Genomic DNA, 8,947 nt, shown 5'->3' with positions numbered 1-8,947 from the left:
GAAACAAATAACGCAACATATGTTAAGAAAAAAGAAAAAGAAGAAGATAACAGGAGAGGAAGAAAAGGGGAGTATGTCAGAGGGGGAGACGAACCATGAGAGATGATGGACTCTGAAAAACAAACTGAGGGTTCTAGAGGGGAGGGGGGTAGGGGGATGGGTTAGCCTGGTGATGGGTATTGAGGAGGGCACGTTCTGCATGGAGCACTGGGTGTTATGAACAAACAATGAATCATGGAACACTGCACCAAAAACTAATGATGTAATATATGGTGATTAACATAACAATAAAAAAATTTAAAAAAAAAAGGAAGATCAAATGGCCAAGAGGCATTTAAAGGGGCACTCACGTTCATCAATATTCAGAGAAATGCAAATTAATATATCAACGATATGCTATTTCCACAGTATTGGACTGAAAAAGTGTTTGTTTCCAACACCTAGTGCTGGTAACAGTATGTAGGCACAGGTGGTCTTTCCAAACGCTAATGGGAGGAAAACTGGTTCAACCACTTTGGAAAACATTTTGACACCTGGGAGGAAAGTTGACAAGGCTCCCCCCTCATATGCTGGATGTTTTCCATTTGCCTTTCCAGACCTGTTCTCCATGCTCCACACCGTTCTGTGCCTGGCCCATGTGGAGTGCATCACGAACCACCTTCTTGATTCCAGTTGAGTTGGAGCAATGGCAGACTCCAGCAGCGATCTGAAGGTGGAATGAGAATGAGGGTAGGACACTTACTACACCCCCTGTCTTCCCTGTGTTGGACATGGTCTGGAAGCCGCTGCGTTCTTTTACTGAAGACCACACTTCTGCCCAGAAGGACTTTTCCGCAGTTCTTACTCCAGTCTGGGAAACTGCTTCTTCCCTGTTTCCTTCGGGTCTGGGGGTGCCGGCAACTCCCTTTCACTTTTCTTTGTCGCCCTGGATTGGTTCTCTCACCTTTGCCCCCACGCTGGGGAATATATCCTCACTAACCCAGCCTGAACAACCCCCCCTTAAGTATGTCATCTACCTCCCATTACGACCCTGACTAAAATTGCATCTGACCTAAGAATTCCACTTCTTGGCATAGACCCTGGAGCAACACAGTCCAGTAGAAATCTAAAGCAAGCCACAGACATGAGCCATATCTGTAATTGAATATTTTCTAGTAGCAATCTTTAAAAGTAAAGAGAAACTGGCAAAATTAATTTTTAGCAATATTGAACCGAATATATCCAAAACATATTGAACCGAATATATCCAAAACATTGTCATTTTCACATGTAATGCCCACAAAAGTTACTAATGAGATATTTTACATTCTTTGAACCAAATCTTCAAGATGGGGTGTGCATCTTCTATGCTCCCAGCACATCTCATTTTGGGCCAGCCATGTTTCAAGTGCACGAGAGCTACCTGTGCCTAATGACCACTGCGCTGGACATCATGGGCTTAGAGAAACTCTTGCATGGGGTCCCAGGAGAGAACCCAACCTTCCCAGCCGAAGAGCATGTTGCTTACATGCACATAGAAAGAGATTGTCTCCTATTGGTCCCAAGTAGTTCTCATCCATCTTCCCCAAACCAAATACTGCCTGAAGGCAGTGAAATTGTAAGCAGCACTCCGCTGAAAGAGCTGGAGAAGGGCCCTGGTTACTGCTTGTTGGGAGAGGGTGGGAGGAGGGAACTGGCCATGTGGGCCACGCCTCCTCCCCCACTTTGCCCCATAGCATCTCCTGGCCAAACCCCTCCTTCCTAATGATAAGAAGTCTGAGTTCCCTAGTACCTTCTGTGCTTTGCAAACTCCCCAGCCTCCACGGTTGATTGATACCAAAGGTGTTTCCCTGACACCACAAAGAGGAACATCAGAAGGAACGTTCGGGCCCCAGGGGAAGGTGAGCTCTTATCCTTCCCTTTCATGAATTCTCACTCAGCTTCTTGTGCGTGTGTCTTTAGCATATGTAGTGGCCTTTACTTTGCTCAGAAGTAAGGAAATGAACCTCTGTTCTATGCAGTCTAGTCCAGGTCTAGCCCACTCCCCTCTCTTGGAGTTCGAAAGATCCACTTGGAATAAAAGTAGGTGAAAAATAAGGCAACAACAAAAAGAACCAATTTTAAAGAGAGGAAAAGACATCTTTCTGAGCTTTGTTTTGGGTTAGGATTATAGCCACAGGAAATGATAATTGAGTAGATACTAATGTGCAAATCGCTGTCCAAATAATTCTGGCTGACAATGATATGCAATTATAATTTTTGAAGAAGAAAAACATTTAGAGAGACACCAGGTTAATAGGGTGCGAATTCCGTAAGGCAAGCGTTTTGGAGTGCTTGATGGGAAATCTGCCACATTGGAGGCTACATTCTTTTAGGCAAAAATCCCATAGACAACTTGCAGGTTAAAGGGAAAGTGTTTTGTAAACTGTAAAGGACGGTGCTCTTGTAAGAGATTAGCTTCATTATCAGATAAGAAGTGGCAAGTCTGGGGGAGAGAAATTCCACTTCTCTGTATGCAACTGTCCTTAGCTCTCTGAAAGTAGAGGGCTCCTACGAAAACTTTCATAAGCTAGGATGGCATAAAACGCAGAAGCAATTACCAATAATTAATATGGAAAACATTTGAGCATTCCCAGACCCCCCCCCCCAAAAAAAACCTCTTGTAGGCTTTTCTGGTACCTTCGGACACCTCTTGCTAACAGATGCACAAAGTAATCGGGATAAAGCCCACACACAGCTCAGAGCTATGGCGGCCTGGTGTCGGGATGCGGAGTGCGGCTTCCGGGAAGCAGCCCACTGGGGCTGCTCTTGCCGCCTTTGTAAAGGCTCGATGCAAACCTCACCCTGAACACTAGAACACTATTTTTGCTTTCCCCCTTTTCTGATAAAAGCAAAATCCTCTTTGGATTTCTTTTCTAGTGAAAACAGGTACTAATGTAGGTCTTTCCTAAAAGCGAAGAGGCCCAATGGGAGCTTTCACAAAGCAGGGTCCCTGTATTCCACTCCCTACCTTTCTCTTCTTACACCAGCTCTTCCAGGGAAGAAAAGGGGACCAGTTGGACTGGTCGGAGACCAAGACCTCTCCTGGGGCTACCCTTGGCCGGTGGAGGGATCTGGGCCACAGCGTTAGAAAAGCTGTTTTTGTTTTCTGCCCCACCCCAGTCAAGGTCTCCCAGTTAAACCTGAATTTCAGAACAACAATGAAGTTTTTTTAGCATACGTATATCCCAAATATTGCATGGGAAATACTTATACTAAAAATTTGTTATTTGTCTGAACTTCAAATTTAAGTGGATTTCTTATATTTTTTACTTGCTAAACCTGGCAACAACTATGGTCTGCCTCTCCCCAGAAGCAGTTAGTATAACGTCTAAGAACAAGGATTCTGAAGCCAGACAGACCCAGGTTTGAAGCCCTGCTCTGTCACTTGTTAGCTGTGAGATCTTGAGGATATACATCACCTAAGTTCAGTTCCATTTCTTCACCTAAAAAACAAGGATGACTGGTACCACTTTACAGGGTTGTTGTAGGGGCTGAGTAAATTGATGTGTGTAAGGCACACAGAACAGTGCCTGGTGTGTAGTAAGTGTTAAATCACATTTGTATGAAGAGGCCTATATGACATGGCAGGAAACATTGGTTCATTCAATGGCAATCATTTGCTGCATGTCTTGTGCTCCAAATCGTAGGTATAGTAGCTCAACGTATGTAAACCCAGGGGCTTCTTCACATGGAATCCAAAACGTATGCCCTTTTCCCCAATGGAGTCCTTCAACCAATGGATCTCTCAACTCTTCTTTGTGAGACAGGGACACCAAAATGCTCTGGGAGTAACATTCACAAATCTTCTTATAAACAATGATAAAAAGCAGCAGAGAAGTTTCTATCCAGAAATATCTTTGGCCCTTTTACCTTTTGCTAGAAAAAGAAATAGCACAGGAAACGTGGGGAAACAGCTGGGTGGATGTATCACTAGTCTTAGTGAAGTATAAAGGAAGGAACACAGGGATGAGAATTTTACTATTTTGTTAATTTCTATTACTATAGAAGCTATTAAAAGGGTGCCTGGGTGGCTCAGTGGGTTAAGCGCCCTACTCTTGGTTTCTGCTCAGGTCATGATCTCAGGGTTCTGAGATTGAGCCCAGCATCCAGCTCAGCACTGGGTGTGGAGTCTGCTTAAGATTCTCTCTCCCACCGCCAAAAAAAAAAAAAAAAAAAAAAAAAAAAGATTCTTTCTCCCTCTGACCCTTCCCAGCCTCACTCTCCCTCTCTAAAAAAAAAAAAAGAAAGAAAGAAAGAAAGAAAAAAAAGGAGCTATTAAAGTGTGTAGAAGGAGTCACATCAAACTAGTAGTGGCCATTGCATCTCTAATAGAGTTGGGATGAGGCCATTGCTTTTGCTGTTCCCTTTGGGGTTTTTTTTTCTTTACAAATACTGCCCTGGCCTCACAGAGTGTCTCACTCACAATCCTTTCTCTCCATCCTTAGTACAACGTGGTTATGAAAACCACATGGCTGCATCCAAACCAGCATCCTCCCCCAGCACCCCTTGTGGATTAAATGGCATAATGGATGTGAAAGCACTTTGAAAATTGCAAAGCAGTTTACAAACGTGAGTTGCTAGTATTATCACTTAGAGGGAGATTCTACTGCCTGCAGAGAGCAGAACAGGGTTGGGCTGGGGAGAAAGGCCTAAGGACCCAGAGAAGCTTCCTTTGGCAGGCTTATTGGATCTGGATGGGAAAGAAGATGTTTTTCTGGGTTGTTAGCTCATAAATAGCTGACTTCCCCGCTGATTAAATAAACAACTTCCTAAATAGCATTTCAATGAGAATTACAGTGTGTTCCAAGCCTCACACTGAATGCAAATGAAATAGGCAGGACTGAGACACCTTATTGACCAGAGGGAAGGTTAAGGGATAGTCCTATTTATTGCCCCTCCTTTTCCCCATTAGCCGGCACCTTCTCCAGGCCTGGGCCCTTATTGGACTGAGGCAATCTTCCTCATCGCAGCGATTGGTAAAGCTTCCCCCCATGTCCCCAGCCCCTGCAACAGTGGCTGTTTCAGGCTGGGCAAGTGATCCAAGTTGGTCCAATCGGAGTGAAGCCTGCTATTTTTGTTTAATAACTGTCAGGGAGAAGAAAAAGTTCCTCTTCTTTTGTGGACAGTTTGGGTTGTGCATGTGAAATCTGGAACACTAGCTATTTTGCACTATATTCTCTCTGTCTCTCTCTCTTTTTTAAAGAATATCAATTAATGGAAGGACACAAATAAAAAGGTGTCATTTTTCAAAGATGCTCTAAGCCTCTCTTCCTGCTAGCTATCTTTGCAAGAGGATTTGGGCAGATGGCATAATTTCTCTGTAACCTACCTTTATTAAAGCGCAGTCCAGTCCATTTTAAAACTCCAATATGATGCCTAATTCAAAATGACCAGATCTGTGATGTAAGAAGCTTCAGATGAGGATGGGCACATAGTCTGTTCTTTGACTTGTCCCCTCTCTCCACGTGGAGCCAAGGAGTGGGCAGGTGGTCTGCCTCTGGGACACCTCATTCTTTGGACCTAACCTTTCTGGGACTGGCATGGGGACAGGGATGATAGAAGAGGGAAGGTAAGTTCGTATTCCACAACTTCCCCCCATGACCAGGATTAAGGAGGCCACCCTGATCCCATTAGTTGGTCTGTTTTCCTGTGTCTGCTACTGGGGTCTTCTGTTAACGTGCTGGGGTCTTATGTGTATGGTGAGTATTATTTTCTTGGCAGGGTTTTGTGTACCCCAGCCTCCAGCTCTGACGAATTAAAGAATCACAAGCAAGTAATTATAGTGCAGCCACTGCAGAAAACAGTATGGAGGGTCCTCAAAAAATTAAAAACAGAGCTACCCTATGATCCAGCAAATCCACTTTGGGTATATATCCAAAGGAAATGAAATCAAGGTCTCAAGGAGATATTTGCACGTTCATTGCAACATTATTCACAGTAGTGAAGACCTTGTAATCAAAGAAAAACAAAACCATCCACAATTAGATACTATTTCACACCCAGGGAGGTGTGAGGTAGAAACTTCACATCAATATTTTTTTTTTCTCAAATGGCTAGCCAGATGCCCTAACACTATTGAAGATTTTCACCCTAGTGAAATGGCCCCTTTGTCACACGGCGTCTTATTTTATCTCTTTTCACGGGACGGCTGCCCCTTCCAAGGTACAGAAGAGAGAAAAGTGGGTCCGAGGTGGAGGGATCCATATTTGCAAATGTGCAGCCTCCAGTGTGATCAAGGGCCCCATCTGTTCTGGGAAGAGCTGAAGCGTCTGTGAGGCAACAGTGGAGGGAACACGGGGCAGGACCTGGGACCAGGCCAGGGTGAAACCCAGGAGCGTGGGGTGGGGCCACCTGCCGGATTCTTGAAGGCCAGGCTATGGCTTCCAGGCTTTATCCCTTAGGAAGGTCCTGAAAGGTCTTCGGACCCCGGGGAGAGACCGATTTCCAGCATCAGGGGTGGGGGGACTGCTGAAGAATTGCCAAAGGAGATAGTCGGTTTGAAACTGCACCCAATATAGGACTTTTCTTGTCCAGCAAGACCTTTCTTGCTCTTTCCTCCTGCTAGGTCCCATCCTGGAGGCGCAAGGCCTAGCTTGGCAAAACTGGGGAGGGATAGAAGCATACAGCTGACAAGATGAAGGAAATGTGTCCTTTTATACCCACTGCAGGTGGCAGGCCTGCGAGAGAAGAGGAAGAAATTACGATTACCACACCAGACCAGCCATTTTAATTACTGTAACGAGATTGTTTGGGCAAGCAGATGGGATTTAAGGAATTTTGTGATCGAAGAATGACCAGATTGAGTCTTGGAGTCTCTCCTAAATTTCCTCCGGGGACAGGGAGAGAACTTGCCCTAAATGTAAAGGGACAGCAGCGATCAAACTCACTTTGCATTCTGCTCGTATCCTCCAAATCAAGCTTGTTTAACAAATTGGTGGCGATTAGTGACAGCGACCACGTGTCTACTATGGTGAGACACCACCACGTGATCTGCATTCGTGATCCCACTTAATCCTCAGCGTACCCGGTGAAATGTGCATTTGGATCCTCCTTTTGCAGATAAGCGTTCAGAGGTTCAGAGAAGTTAAGTACCATGCCCTGCTGGCATTTGCCGGATTGGGGATTTAAATTCAGATCATATTGACGGTGCTTTTGACATTGTCCTTCTATCGAATCAGCCCTGCCCCACTGCAGTGGTACAAAAAGGATTAACACCCACACGCTCTCAGGGTTTCATCTTCCCTTGCCCCTAAAGAGCACGGTGGCTTTGCTTCGCGGTTTAACTTCTATCCTACGCATTTGGGGCAGGACAAAGAAAACAGAACCTGGATGGGGAGGAGGGGGGGCAAGAGAGACAAAGCAGAGAACGGAAAGGGATAGAAGGAGGTGCTTTTTGGAGACGCTGAGAGCTGGAAACCAGGGAGCAGGCTGTGGAACATGGGAGTAGAGACTTTGGGAGGTATCACTACACCGAACGAACGCAAGGAAGGACTTGGGTCGTACGGACAATCCTTTTGGTCACTAGACGATGTTTGCGGGACTGAGAACCCGCGTGGAGACAGGACACTTGGGTCAGAGCTTCACTAACATTCCCTCAGCAAGAAGTAGGCCCGCATGGGCAAATGATCACGTCCCTTCACAGCTGAAGAGGACGTGGCACTTGGCTACAGGGCTTTCCTTTATTCCTCACACAAGCCTGGAAGATAAATCACCTTCTACTCATTTTGTTGGAATTAATCCTGCCTTATTAAAGAGACTCCCTAGAAAATGAGACAGCACCCAAGAGTAAGAAATTGTTCTCCCTAAGGAATGGGGGGGCGGGATAAAACCACTGGTGTCTTTTCTGCAGAGTCCTGGGGGAGTTTTTCCTGCAGAATAATGTTGAGAATCACTCGGCTACTGACCGGGCCGTGCTTGGTGTGGTAAGTGCATTGTCTCCTTCAGCTGGCCCTGAAACTTTCCCAGGGAGATACTGCTCATTTTCCCTCCTGACAGCTGAGAAATGTGAGACTCCAAGGCGGTAAGTGTACTCGATTCCTGGGGCTGCCGTAACAAGGTACCACAAGTAGGGTGACTTTAAGTACAGAGATGTATTGTCCTGTGCTTCTGGAGTCTGAAAGTCTGAGATGGAGGTGTTGACAAGGCTTTTTCCTTCTGAGGGCTGTGAGAGAGAATCTGGTGCGATCCTCCCTCCCAGCCTCTGGTAGCCCAAACAGCGTTCACCCTGTCTTCACATGATCCTCCCTCTCTGAATGTCTGTGTCCAAACGCCACCTTTTTATGCCATTCGTATCCAATCAGGACCCATTCTAAAACCTTAATTTGATCTGACCTTGACCATCTGCAAAGACCTGACTTTCAATTAGCAATAATAGCGCCTCGGATAAACCTCATTGGCTACAATACTGCCACTGCGCAAATAAGCTTACATTCGGAGATACTGGAGGTTAGGACTCTAGCCTCTTTCTTGGGGGCACAATTCAACACATGATAGTAAGTCACCGGCTCCAGGCACCAGAACGATAAATCACAGTGGAAATGAACATCACTGGCTTCAAACTGTGGCTCCCACAGCGTTATCACCTATTTGATCTCTTGCATATGACTTCATCTAATCGATTTCTGCCTCAGTTTCTCCATCTGTTAAGTGGAAATAATGATACCTATTCATAGGACAGTTGCCAGACTCAAGTACGACAGAGAGCGTACAGTGCCTGGTACAGAGGCCGTGTCTTATGTTTTCTTCCATTTCCCTTTGGAAATCTCTGGGCTGTCGCTGCCTCAGCCTCCCTTCTTCAAGAAGGAGCCAAGGAAGGGGAGAAGGATCAGCTGGCCAGCTCTAGAAGAAACTGCTCACTTCATATATATAGACCGGGCCCCAGCGACCAGTTCCCCTGCAATGCGGATTCTCTTGCAAGGCTGCTTCA

The 8,947-nt window shown here is 45.7% G+C and overlaps 1 pseudogene; it reads right to left on the bottom strand.

Moving 5' to 3' along the window:
- Positions 1-8,374: 8,374 nt before the first annotated feature.
- On the bottom strand, positions 8,375-8,443 carry LOC112817972 (U4 spliceosomal RNA; annotated as a pseudogene).
- Between the last annotated feature and the right edge of the window lie 504 nt (positions 8,444-8,947).

This window comes from Callorhinus ursinus, unplaced genomic scaffold (assembly GCF_003265705.2).
Source record: "Callorhinus ursinus isolate GAN/ISIS: 27379988/994484 unplaced genomic scaffold, GSC_fseal_2.0 scaffold838, whole genome shotgun sequence".
Taxonomy (NCBI): domain Eukaryota; kingdom Metazoa; phylum Chordata; class Mammalia; order Carnivora; family Otariidae; genus Callorhinus; species Callorhinus ursinus.
Note: the sequence above shows the minus strand (reverse complement) of the source record. Positions and strands in the feature narration are given on the sequence as shown.